Below are 13,427 nucleotides of genomic sequence, written 5' to 3' on the forward strand. Positions count from 1 at the left end.
ATAGCTTACAAATGGCTCATAGAAGTTTTAGGACCAAGTTTTGCTTTCATAGATGCCTTAATTCTTGGCAGCATAGATTCACCAAGGTGCTGGAAACCCTCCTCAGAGACCAAGGTTGCCCCATGCTTTAATGTTGTTTATACTAAATTCAGGGCCTATCATCAAAATGTTGCAGCACATGTCAAGACTCATCAGACCAGGCAATGTTTTTGTCCAATTTTGATTAGGCTGCGCGAATCTTAGCCTCAGTTTCCTGTTCGTAGCTGACAGGAGGTGCACCCAGTGTTGTCTTCTGCTGCTTGTAGCCCACCACCTTCAAGGTTTGATGTGTGTTCTACATATACTGGTTGTAATTAGTGGTTATTTAAGTTAGTGTTGCTTTTCTGACAGCTTTTAGCAGTCTAGCCATTCTCCTCTGACCTCTGGGATCAACAAGGCATTTTCACCCAGAGAACCCAGAGAGTTTTCTGTGTGGGGAAATCCCAATGAGCAATTTCTGAAATACTCAGACCAGCCTTTCTTGTGCCATGCTACATTCAAAGTCACCAAAATTGTCTTTCTTTGCTATTCCAATGCTAAGTCTGAACTTTATATGCCTAAATGTCATCTGGTTTATTAGTTATATTAAAGAGCAGTTGAAGAGGTTTACCTAACAAGGTGGCCTGTGAGTGTGCTTGCTTAATTAGAGAAAACAATAAATAACTTATACTCAGTGATCACTTTCTGTGTGATAATAATATATAAAATGGACCAACATGTATGACTATGCTGTTTTTAAGATTATGAGGAACATAAATATTATAAAAATGCTTATTTGGGGGGAAAGCCCTTTTGATGGTCTTATTGAGAGTTTCCTATAAATGTATTTAGGCTCAAATAAGGTTCTTAAGGCTTTTACAGTTCAAGTAAAAGATGAACTACTTTCATTAAAGCTAAATGTAAAACCACAGATTTGTAACTTGCTACACAATATTACTAAATATATACCGAGTGCTTCCTTGTTGCGTTTGTATCAGTCGTACGGTCTCATGTTTATCTTTAGCAATTAGTCATTTTTTGGCTTTCCATTGTGGAACTCCATTATGTCTGTGTTTCTCTGAAACATGATTCCATGCTCAGGCCTTTTCTGCAGTAAAGCTGCTTTCAGCTCAGTTTATAAAAGCCTCAGCAAGTATTGTGAAGCTCTGAAATACCTAGTTAGACGTAATATTTCTATAGAAAGAGAAGCTAAAAGTTTCAATTTGATTACTGGCTTATCCGATCATAATTTAACCATGACTGCAAGAAATGCTGCAGTTACTCATACAAATGTTTTTACAAATGCATCACCATATATCTTAAGGCAAACTGAATGAACTGAAGGAATGGCAGAACAATATATACACTAATGCACACACCGAGGGCTAATCAGGGGAATCAGACACAGCTGGGGAAACAAGGCACAGAACAAATAAAAACCGAAAACTGGAACAAGGAGACACGGAGACAAGAACTTTAGTGAATGGATAAAAGTGAAGAACCGTGGAAAGGGAACAGTGAGAAAACAAACTGTGCTAACAGACGATATACCCGAAACATAAGAGCAACCGAACACTAATGAAAAAGTGTGAAACCAGAATGGCCCGAAAACAACATGAAGAACCAGAAGCTCTGAAGAAAGAATGGAAATCAAAACCAAGACAATAACTCACAACTCCTAAATTTCAAATACTAGTAAAACCCCAGGTAGAAAGCCCTGGTTCATGGCATCTTTGAACAACTTAATATCAGCATTTCGGGTTTGCATCACGTATGCTTTGGCTCTGTAACAGGGAAATTCAATTAAAATTGTCTTCAAATGAAGTGCTTACTTTAAAAACAAACTATGGAAAGGTGTAGTTTGAGTTTCCCAGTATTTTAATTTTCTTTAACGACATTTTACATGTAAACCATCTCAGCTTCAAACCGTCTTTTCACACTGTCTATTTCGCTGACTTACTTCTTTAGACTTATGCATCTTGAGCATAGTAGGTGTTCCTCAATGATCAGTGCTAGGCCCCCTTACTAATATGTCTGTATATGTATAATCTTTAGGGTTTAGTTGAGAAACGTTTTGGCTGTCGAAGCCTAAATTTGCGTACTGACATTCTAAAAAAGTGCAGAGAGGCAGGGTAGATATTGAAAGATCAAAAATTGTAGTTGTCACAATCTGCTGAGTGGCAGGCAGGATGTGGACCCAAATGCAGGACTCATCACACACTCAAAGAGGCAGCTTTAATTGTGCTGTAGCAAAAAATACACTAGAAACAAAAATCAAAAACCAGAGAACTAGAAACTAAGGACAAGGAACTAAGACACTGGGAAACTAGAAGCGAGGATGACGAGGAACATGGAGGAAACACACACACAGACACCACAGAGCACATGGGAGTGGTACGACGCAACAACGGACAGAGGGACAGGAATAGCAAGGGAACAAGACACAGGAGGAGAGAACAGCTAGGTTTAATTAGACATAAAGAAACCAAGGAATCAAAGCAGAATACACCACACACAGGACAGGACTATCAAAATAAAACAGGAAGCATGAGACAGGCACGGAGACGTGGACTTGTCAAGGAGACACGACTGACTGGGGAGACACAGGAGATGAACAAACACAGAGATTAAACACAGGCTGGGATAAACACTAAGAGAGGAAGAACTAAGATAACTGAGAACTAAAGAAAACCAACAACAATAATCAAAGATTATAATAACAGAACAGAAACACAAATCCTGGATCGCAGACCTAGTACTGTGACAGTAATAAGCACAGAGCTAATCTGCGCTTGTAAATCAAAACTCAACATTTTTTGTAATAAAATAGTCTGCTGGACAAGTAGTCAGCCAGCTGGCCTCCTTATGAAAACTCTGCCTTCCGTTATAGTGTCATGGAGTAGATTTAATAATGTGTGCTGAGCTAAAGAAGTTAACTAATGCTATCAAAAGGACAGTAAAGTTGCTTTTAATTAAGGGTGAGAAGATTGATGTGGTTTCTAAATTGACATATCTCTGGCTCAAATGCAAATTTTAAGAAACATGTCAAATTAAAATAGCCACTAAATGTAACTTGGCTCTTTCTCAACAAAATAAAAGCCAAAGCAAACCACTAGAATCTTTGCTCAAAAAAAATGGAAAGAAGCCAATTTAACATCATCACTATAAAATCTGCCCACTCTTGGCTCTTTATTGACCTGTGTTATATTTGTTTGGACTGGTATTCAAATATTCTTGCTTATAATTTGTCTGATACATTTAAGATGCCGACAAAGTGCATCTCACTTGCTGTTGTTGTATCGCTCTGTGGACATTTTAATTGTTGGCCTGCCTGGTCACAGTGGAAGAAAACAAGCCTTAGGCTAACTATTCTGCAATGAATCAGATAGTAACATTGGTAAATAATGTTGTAACAAATAAAATGAAGAAAAAGAAACCGACTAGACAGGATTGCATTTTTTCTGTATGTGTTAAAGGAAAGACAGGCAACTCTGGACTAGTATCATTAAGGTTACAAATGAGGCAGTCCAAAGCAAAACACCCCTTTAATGCTTCTTCTGTAACCCTGACACAACCCGATACTTTATTTGCTCAAAGAGAACATATTCTGTTAATACATAAATGTCCAGGCCCCAGTGAAACAGGCTATTACCCTGTAAGATTTATTTATGGGATCTTAATGATAACACAAAACGCACACATATTACCCACCGGAATCCAAAGTATATCCAATTATCTCAAAATAAAACTATATTCATGAAACCTCCCAGGCTTTGTATAATACAGTAATGTATGTGCATGTAAAAAACCTTTTTCTGTACTCAAGATGTGTCATAATGCATTCATTATTCAGGCATGAATATAAATCCATGCAAAACGAAGAAATCCCTGCGATGGATGCTTTTGCAGTGAAAGCAAAGCTGCAAGATTGATTGAAACGGAATGTCATTATATGGCTGTGCTGCTGCACGATCCGTGGCCTGTATTTGAACTGTAGCGCTTTCCAGATGGTCACCGGTTCACCATATTAGACAGTGTTGCCTGTGTTTTTGTGGTTTTATTTTTATTCCGGGGTCAGACATGCACTGTCCACAGCTGTACTGATTCCTTGGCGAAGATGCTGAAAGATGTTTGCACTCCGCTTGAGCGGATCTGATGTGACTCCCACAGGAAATGCTAAACATTGGCTCGACTTCCACCCATCATCACTTCGCTCTGCTTCCTCCTTTTTCCTCCATCTACACTCCAGCAGGAGCCGCGAGTGGAGGCAGAACAATTGAGGTCTCCTCCTTAACTCCTGCTGCAACTCCAGCCTTAATTGAGCCGGTGCCAGATGAAGTCATGACATGGAGTTTTGTCCTTAACCACTGTCACTAGATTTGCAGCCTAAATGAAGTCAGCTGAATAGCTGAGTCCATTAGCGGAATTTCCAAGGACTTAATGAAGGACTAATTATTGTTCCCAATGGGTGAGAGGTATAAAAGCATGAGAAGACAGTGAGGCAGAGGTGTGAAGCTAATATGCCTTGATTTACTGTAAAATGACTGACATCAGCTTTATTCCTGCCAGCTCTAAGGCACTCTGATGATCAGGAAATTGTGGACTGTGGGTGAAGGCAAGTTGGCAGGTGTATGAGAGTGTGATAGGATGCTAATAGAAATATCTTATGCCCTGTTCATCTGTAAAGAGGAAATATTTTATTCAGAAGGAAGAATGCAAGGACGAGAACATTTACTGAAAATGCAAAAAACATTACACACTCACTTTGTTAGTTACAACTTGCACATACTAGGTTGGAACCCCCCCTTTGTCTTTAGAACTGTCTTAATGCTTTATGGCATCGATTCAACAAGGTGCTGGAACCATTCCCAGGCTATTGTTCCCCATTGACATGACAGTCTCACACACTTGCTGCAGATTTGTTGGTTGCACATTCGTGATGTGAAAGTGCTCTGTTGGAATACCGGTAAGACAGGGGTGTCCAACTCCAGTCCTCGAGAGCTACCGTCCTGCAGCTTTTAGATGCATCCCTACTCCAACAGAGTAGCTTCAGAGTAACTTCAACATGTTGTGTGTTCAGAGATGGTCTTCTGCATACCTTAATGCAGTGGTTGCCAAAAATTAAACAACTGTGAGATACTGTTTGTCCGTGATTTGAACCGGGGGAACAAATTGTGGCAGGATCAGCCTGATATTATTTGTATCCCACTGTAACTTTACTGTATAAAGAGCTAACATTGCCAACATTTCAGTATAAGAAGTGTTTGTGAACTAAAAATCAAGAATTGTGGGATACTGTTTGTCCATTACTTGGACAGCCCAGAGCATGCTCCCGACGCAGGGGAAACAAATACTTTCGGGGATCCCGACCTGGCACCGCTGTTGTTCAGTTGAAGCCAAAGGCAAGATATGCTTCATCATATTTTATAGTCTTTGGTTTGGAAGAAAGGTGGTTTGGAAGCATATGATCCTTGATCCTGTGCTTTGCGTTTGTGTGGGAGCCCCATCAGAAACCTGCCCATTATGCTAGCAGTGTCCAAGAATTCTTTTTTTTTTTAATCCCCCCCCCACACACACACACACAATGGCTCTCCCCCACTTCGGGAACCACTGCCTTAATGTAGCAAGTGGTTATTCAGCAGTCTGTACTCAGACCAGCCCTTATGGCACCAACAACCATGGCACGTTCAAAGTCGTCAAAATCATCTTTTTTATTCCCATTCTTATGCTTGGTTTGAACTTCAGTGAGCTGGCTTTACCATGTCTCCATGCCTAAATGAATTCAGTTACTGCCATGTGATTGGTTGATTAGAGCAGTTGAGTAGGAATGCCAATCACAGTGGCTGATGAGTGTACATCCAAACTCTAAGGCAGACCTTCCCAAAGTGTGGGGCCTGCCCACTAGGGGGGGCGCAGAGCCATTGCAAGGGGGGGCGCGGAATGAAAAGGGGGGAAAAAAAACAAAACGCTTGGACACTGCTAGCACGGGGCGCCCACAGAAACGCAAAGCAGGAGATGAAGCATTACAGCGAAGAAAAACCCTAAACAAGCACCGAGTGCGCAACGACGTAATGTGAAATTCACAGAGAAACTCGCGGATTCTTCCACTGACCGCTGCGGCACACCTGCACCAGGGCAAACCTCCGCCTACCCCACTCCTGCTTTACAGGTGAAAATAGAGCAACAAGACCGCTAGTCTTTGATATTATTTATTTTCTGCTGTGTTTTACTTGCATCTGTTTGAAAGACTGAGTGTAAACACAAAAAATATTAAATATGTTTCCAAACCAACTTCTTTCTAAGCCTAAGACTAGAAAATTTGGAACCACCAGTTCTTCAGTCACTACCTTGCACGACAAGCAAAGATTTCCAGTAGTACACAAGTGTCTACATAAAGCCACGGTAATAGTTGGGTTTTAATTCTCATTTAACTTGTTGCCATGGCAAACATTAAAAAATGAAATGTCATCTTTGAACTTAATCCTGAGTTTTTGAGGCTCTCGTCTTATCTATTTTGCAGTCAAACATACCAGCATACTGTGGATCAACTTCACAAGTGGCATTTGCGTCTTCAGCTTTTATGAAACTTTAAAATGCTTGCCTTAGGTTGTCAGATGAGTAGTATTCCACATCTTTCATTTCACACAGCATAAAACCCTTCATCTATTTCCCTTTCTCTCATTCTGACGCAAGTGTGTTATCTCCCTCCATTGATCTGCCTTCCTTTATGACTGGCCTAATGAAGCAAAAGAGTGAAAAGAGGAGATTTGTCCCTCTGAGACATCACTAAATCAGTGTGATGTCTTTACTCCGAAGCTCTGAGCCTACAGGCCTCATTTCTCAGCCGGGCTGCCCAGACTGCTACACTGCTTTGCAGAGGAAGACAGAGCTTTAGAAATGTCAACAGACAAGAGAGCCAAAGCCGTCAGACTGAGGTGGAAATTTGCATTCAGGAATCGTAGTAGCTGACTCCACTTTAGTCGATGCTGTCCCGAATGAGGGTGGCCAAGAGAGCTCACCGCAGCTTATTAAAGGACAGATAGATAAGACACAAGCCAATTAAGGAATTGTCTTCATTTATTTGACATTACATGCAAAGCACAACTAAGTACGCTGTGAATATCTCTGATGGGAAAGTTTTCATTTGCATTGTCTTTGTTTGACTTGCGGTGTGTTTTTTGTCCTGGTACTTTAGCAGATAATTGTGTGAAATTTAGTGATGGAAAAGGACCCCAAATTCAGACTCATGAGCAGGTGTCAAGTGAAAATAACATTTTATTTAAGGCAAACCAAAATCCATCAGTAAACACAGGAACATGGGGACACTCTACAGGAACACTACAGACTGGGATGAATAGTAGCATGAACATGAAACAGGGTGAGACAACAAAGATCTATGGGGAGATAAGGGCTATATAAGCACACAAGATAATTAATGAGATGTGGAATAGCAGGGAACACAATAGAAATTTATCTGAGAAACAAGAGAAAGTACTACAAAATGCAGCGTACACAAGGCAGGAGATCCCATAAATTCTGTTCCTCTGGACATAGCATTTTCAGTTTTCCATCAGTGAAGGATTGGTAGGAGACTTCCAAAATACAATAGGAAGAACTGATGGAGACTATACATGGGGAACACAAGAGAGGCAGGGAAAACTGGAAGAACTCAACAGTAAGTGGAACAAAAACACAAAGCTAAAAGCACAATAACAAACTAAGAAACAAGCTGACTATAACCAGGAATCAACAGAACTCTGAAGTCCAAAACACAAAAGGCTGGGTGAAAGACTCAGAACCGAAACAAATAGTTAATCCCAATCTTAATATCATCAGATGGCTCAGTTGATACCTTTTCTCCACTTTGCTGCTGGCCCTACAAGCCACTTTGCAACCTGACGCAACCGCTGCATCTGCTCTGCCCGCTCTGTCATGTGCTGTGGGTCTTGCAGCTGCTCTAGCAAAACTAATCTATACATTTGTTTGACTAATGTTGGCCTCAGTGAAGTGTATATATTTGTGAGTAGGATCTGCAGTACATGTGTTGCAAAATGAATGAGTATTTGTCATTATTTCATTATGTTTTGCTGTTTCCATTGTCTAAAGCTGCACTGCAGTGATCTCTCTTTGTTGCTGTAAAAACAGGTCCAGGAAATCTACAGTTGATTTGTGCAACCCCACAAATGACTAAATTGGCATACTTAAAGACATTAAATTGTGGTAGGCAAACTGTTGTAATGTAAGGTTGCAAGACTAATCAAGCACACACACCCTAACAATTAAGTGCATGTGTATAGCACTGATGTTTTTATGTATACCTTTAAGTGTACAATGGATTTACATATGCTGATCTAAGATAGAGAGGCCAATAAATGGTAAATGGACATTTTCTGGATATATTAAAGGCAAAGAGCATGGTGAATTTTGCTGAACCCACACTTTACAAGGACTGTTCCTCTAGAGCAGGGATTCAAATATAAGGCACGGGGGCCTAAATCGGCCCAGCAAAGTCTCCACTGGATGGCTTTGAAAAATAAAGGCCAAGATATACCCGCTATAATGGCCGATTAGGAAGCCAATGCAGTATTGTCCTGAAGGATCGGTGCCGCCATTCAGATAACATCGCTGCTAAAGTACGGCTATAGGAGGAGAAGAAGTCACAACTTGTCACGGCGAGTGAGGTGAGCCGTGTGGAGATAATCAGAGATGGGCAGTAACGCGTTACTTGATTACTTTTTTCAAGTAACGAGTAAAGTAAGGGATTACTATTGCAAAAACGGTAATTAGATTACTGTCACTTTCCCGTAGGAACGCTGCGTTACTAAAACCGTGATTTTTTTTTTTGCGTGAATGTCTCATGACAGTGACGTAAGCGAGTGCGACGTTCGTGACAACAGCTGTGTGCAGATCAACAATGGATAATATATCAGTGCGGGAGAGAGTATGAGCGTGCAGCGTTTAAAGCGTGGAAGTACTGACCTTACTTTGAGTTTGATTCCATAAAGAGTGATAAAAACATTAGTGTCTGTTGTGCGTGGGAAGAAAACTTCTTTTTATAGCGAAAAAAACCCCTAAACAAGCACCGAGTGCGCAACGACGTAATGGGAAATTCACAGAGAAACTCGCGGATTCTTCCACTGACCGCTGCGCACACCTGCACCAGGGTAAACCTCCGCCTACCCCACTCCTGCTTTACAGGTGAAAATAGAGCAACAGGACCGCTGAGTCTTTGACTTTATTTATTTTCTGCTGTGTTTTACTTGCATCTATTTGAAAGACTGAGTGTAAACACAAAAAATATTTTATTTTATGTGCTGGAATGTGCAGAAAATAGGTTTAAATGTTAAACTAATTTATTCAAGTCAGAGAATGTTGCATATAATTAAATTTTTGCTTGATGCATAAAGTTAAAAGATTAAAACTGATAAAACAAGTTTAAAAAAAAGAGACTTTTCCATTTGATTACATTTTGTATGATGGATTATGCAGAAAAAGTAGAATTGGGCTGAAAGATCTATCGCTTTATCACCTCTTCAGGTTGTAAATCGTGTTTTTAAAAAGTAACTAAGTAACTAAGTAATTAATTACTTTTGAAAATAAGTAATCAGTAAAGTAACGGGATTACTTTTTTGGGGAAGTAATCAGTAATTAGTTACTGATTACTTTTTTCAAGTAACTTGAACAACACTGGAGATGATAAAGGAGGATCCTATCGCAGGCAGTCGTGAAGGTGAGAAGGTGGTTTATTGAACACAGAGCAAATAGCCTTCTGTCCCGTTTCTCTATCTAAACTGGGAACAACTAAACTACTGAACACAAACCAGGACCTGAACATGAGGGAGGATGGACAGAGGTAAATGACGGTGAAAGCAGGTAGAACACACAGATGAAGCACGGTGAATACACAGACGGACCAGCGACTACAATGGCTGTATCCCAATTCAGGGTCTGCAGCCTTAAAGTACGCAGCCTCAACGATCCTCAAGGGCCGCGTACTTAAAGACCGCTAAGGCCGGAAGTGCGAGGCTTGTGAAATGGGACGGTCTAGCCTCCGTTGCGCTGCCCAGGTTGCCTAGCAACCATGATACTAACAGCTGGAAACGTGTCATACAGCTTTGTTTGACAGAAATGAAGGAGAAAATCTTTTGTTCATTTGTTTGTTTCTACATGAGCTTTGATCATTCTCTGTAAGATTAAGCTCAGCTATTGAACGGCGTATATTTTAAAGTAAAGGCTTTAAAACCAAGTTAGTACAAACGTCACTAATGTCACATAACTTTGCCGACATGTGGCCAACAGTAATGTTTTAATGTTCTTCGTTATTAAACATTTGCACATAAATAAGTGACATAATATTCAGTACTTACTTAAAGTTTACTCTTCGGGCACCCCTCATCTGCCGTTTTTTTCGGCAAAATTATCCACACCCACCGCCGCGCTATGCATTCTGGGATATATTGGGCCACGAAGTCTACACCGCCACGTCCTTAAAATTCAGGGAAATTAAGGACGCATTTGAGGCCGCATTTCAAGCAGCCTTCGAATTGGGACAGCCTTTGTCGCGTCGCGGTGACGTAATCGGCCTTGAAAGGCGGCCTTTAAGGCTGCAGACCCTGAATTGGGATACAGCCAATGACAGGAGACACGACTGAAATACACTCAGAGAAACACAGGGAGATTACACACAGGTTGGGGAAACAGCTGGAAGTAATTAACGAGACGAGACAAGGAAGGAAAACTTCCTTGTCTCGTCTCGTTTGTCAAAATCGGCGCACGACACAAGCAATGCATCAAGCATCAAAAAAGCATAAGAAGGGCACATATTTAGCGTTTTTCAATTATAATACGTTTTGTAGCTTTTCCTGCTAATAAAACCTCATCCATGGCCGTTCATGCAGCACCAAAGTAAACAAGTCTTTCCGGCCCACTTATGATCAAAGTGAGCTGTATGTGGCCCACCAGGTATATGACATCGCTGCTCTAGAAGGTATTAATGAATGTAAGGGATAATGTGTTTAAAACAAGATAAAGACAATGGATAGACCGTTTTGTTTTTGTTGGGAAAATCTTGCCCTTTGCAAAATATCTCCACTGCTATTACCTTGTTTTTACTTTACAACAACCAGCGCTTCTGGCGCTCCCCCTACCAGGGACTCTGCCCAGCTCTTTGCACGCAGTGCACACATCATGTACTGTATGCACACTACTCCAACTCTAAACCTCAGAAAACAGAAAAACACCCAATTAAGTTCCCTGGGGAATTTCCCTTTGTCCTTCTCACCATCACCTCTTCCTGAGCATCCTATTTAGGCCCGCCTGGGGTTCCTTCTATCCAGTAATTTCAAACTATATAAGGCTGCAAAGGAAACAGCCTGTTATTCCAACTCTGGAGGGGTCAACCTTGTCTCGTACTTGTAACAAATTATGTTTTTGCTCCTGAGTCTCTTCTGTTTAACATTTTCTAAGGACATTCAGTAAATCTCCACTGTAATCTGAATTGTAGTCCTTTCACTGCTCTTTCTTCCTTATACAGTTTGTGAGTATGTAATGGTTTTTACACATTACACCCTGGATTTGCATATATCATTCCCAGGTAGACAGGACAATAAATTGTAAATGGACACTTCCTGGTGTTATGTCAAAGGCAGACCGCATGAAAATGGGTGAATGTGCTGAGTCCACTCTCTATGAGGACTATTGATAGATGTTGTGAGATCCAACCTGTTTAAAACAAGGTAGAGGCAAAAGAGAGACCCTTTTGTCCTGTTTGCCTTGCACGTGAAACAAATTATGTTTTTGCTCCCGAGGCTCTTCTATTTAACATTTTCTGAGGAAATGTAATAATTTAATTTAATAAATTGTGTTAAATCTCTGTCATTTCACTGCTACTTCTTCCATATAGGTCTGGTGAATGTAAAGGGTTTTAGATGGCATAAAGCTGCCACTAATCAGCATTTTTAAATGGAACAGAAATATGATCATCTATTAAATGTATAATTAAAGCCAGTAGCTTATCTTAGCACAAAAGCTGGAATTAACACAGTAGATCTTAACTGTTTATTTTATAAAAAATAAAAATATATGTAATGTAATGTTGCCAAGTTGCCTGCAGTTATAGCATCATATTTAGCAGCAGTAATTTGCTCATCTTGATCCAGGCAGGACTATTTTTGCACAAAGTGCAGGCACACCTGAGAACACTCCTACCTAGAAAACAACATAGCACCAATGACATTAGAGACTGGGTGTGTAAATACTAGATAAAAGAGCTGATGATGAGGATGTGGCCTGAGCACTGCTTCCGTTATCCCCAATCTGCAGGGATAAACCTCATGCAAATCTCGATTGGATTAGACTGAAGCACGGGGAGCCTAATTAGGAGAGGTTTACTGCTACAGGCATTAGTTTAAAACCATAGGAGAGGCTTTTTAAAAGTAAAAAGAATTAAAGTAGGTGCACTGGGGAATAGATGGAAAAATAGTGGAATGCGAGGTGGAAAATAATAAGCAAAACAGGTAGGCCAAGAGTGAGGGCGCACAGCAAGGATGTCTGATGTGAGGAGAAGACAAAGGAATGTGAAAAGATGGAAGAAAGGTGGCTTGATAAACATGATTGCACAACAGGGGGTTTGAGACACGGAGAGGGAGAGAGTTCTTAGAAACACCAGATTGAGCTGCAAATCACAGTCAACCCAGAAATGATTCCCAGACCACGGAGAGCCTGTTGCTATGGAAACGTCATCATCGCAGGCACTGCTTTAATCCGTGGAAGCCTGTTAAGTTAACATGAGGCTCAGGCAGCCACCTTATGCTTCTGTACTCACAACACAACGCCGTGCCAGCATTGTAGCCACTCGCTACAGACGAGATTTATTTACAAATGTTTTTGCTATTAGAAAAATCAGGATCATCTTATTTGTATTTATGGTTTTCCTTCTCTCTTTCCTTTGCTTTCTTTGGTTCAATGGATTGCAAAACATATAGCCTTTTGCGTGCGTGGCCCTTTACCTACTACACTTAATCGCCTTCTCCTTCATGTCAGAGAGAGGGTCCCCAAAGGGTGGAATTGGCTGATGCACCGTGATTCTGCTGATGCGCTGGTGTGAATTGGACAGGGCGGGTGGTGAAACATCAAACCTGCGAGGAAAAGAAAGGCGGGTGGCAGCAAAAGAGGACAGAGTCGAGTAAGAAAAGCTGGGAGACGTCTGTGATATTGTGTACTGAGATAGTGTACACAATCAATGCCAACTGGGATAAGGAGCAACCAGAGAATAAGGCTGCACTGCTGACAGTTTAAATGGATGAGGAGTCTGCATCTGGGCATTAATGCCTCCAAGCCTTCTCTCCAGCAGCAGAGCAGTCAGTCAATCAGTTATACAACCAGCTCAGCCGTAGCAGGATTTTGGGGGG

General features: G+C 40.9%; 1 protein-coding gene across 2 annotated transcripts in view; it reads left to right on the forward strand.

Annotated features, from left to right (window-relative positions):
* spock2 (SPARC (osteonectin), cwcv and kazal like domains proteoglycan 2) overlaps positions 1-13,427 on the forward strand; it is a 39,040-nt gene that overhangs the window by 18,981 nt on the left and 6,632 nt on the right. The window lies entirely within an intron of this gene.

This window comes from Haplochromis burtoni, unplaced genomic scaffold, assembly GCF_018398535.1.
Source record: "Haplochromis burtoni strain Fernald_Lab_line unplaced genomic scaffold, NCSU_Asbu1 Contig_7, whole genome shotgun sequence".
NCBI lineage: Eukaryota > Metazoa > Chordata > Actinopteri > Cichliformes > Cichlidae > Haplochromis > Haplochromis burtoni.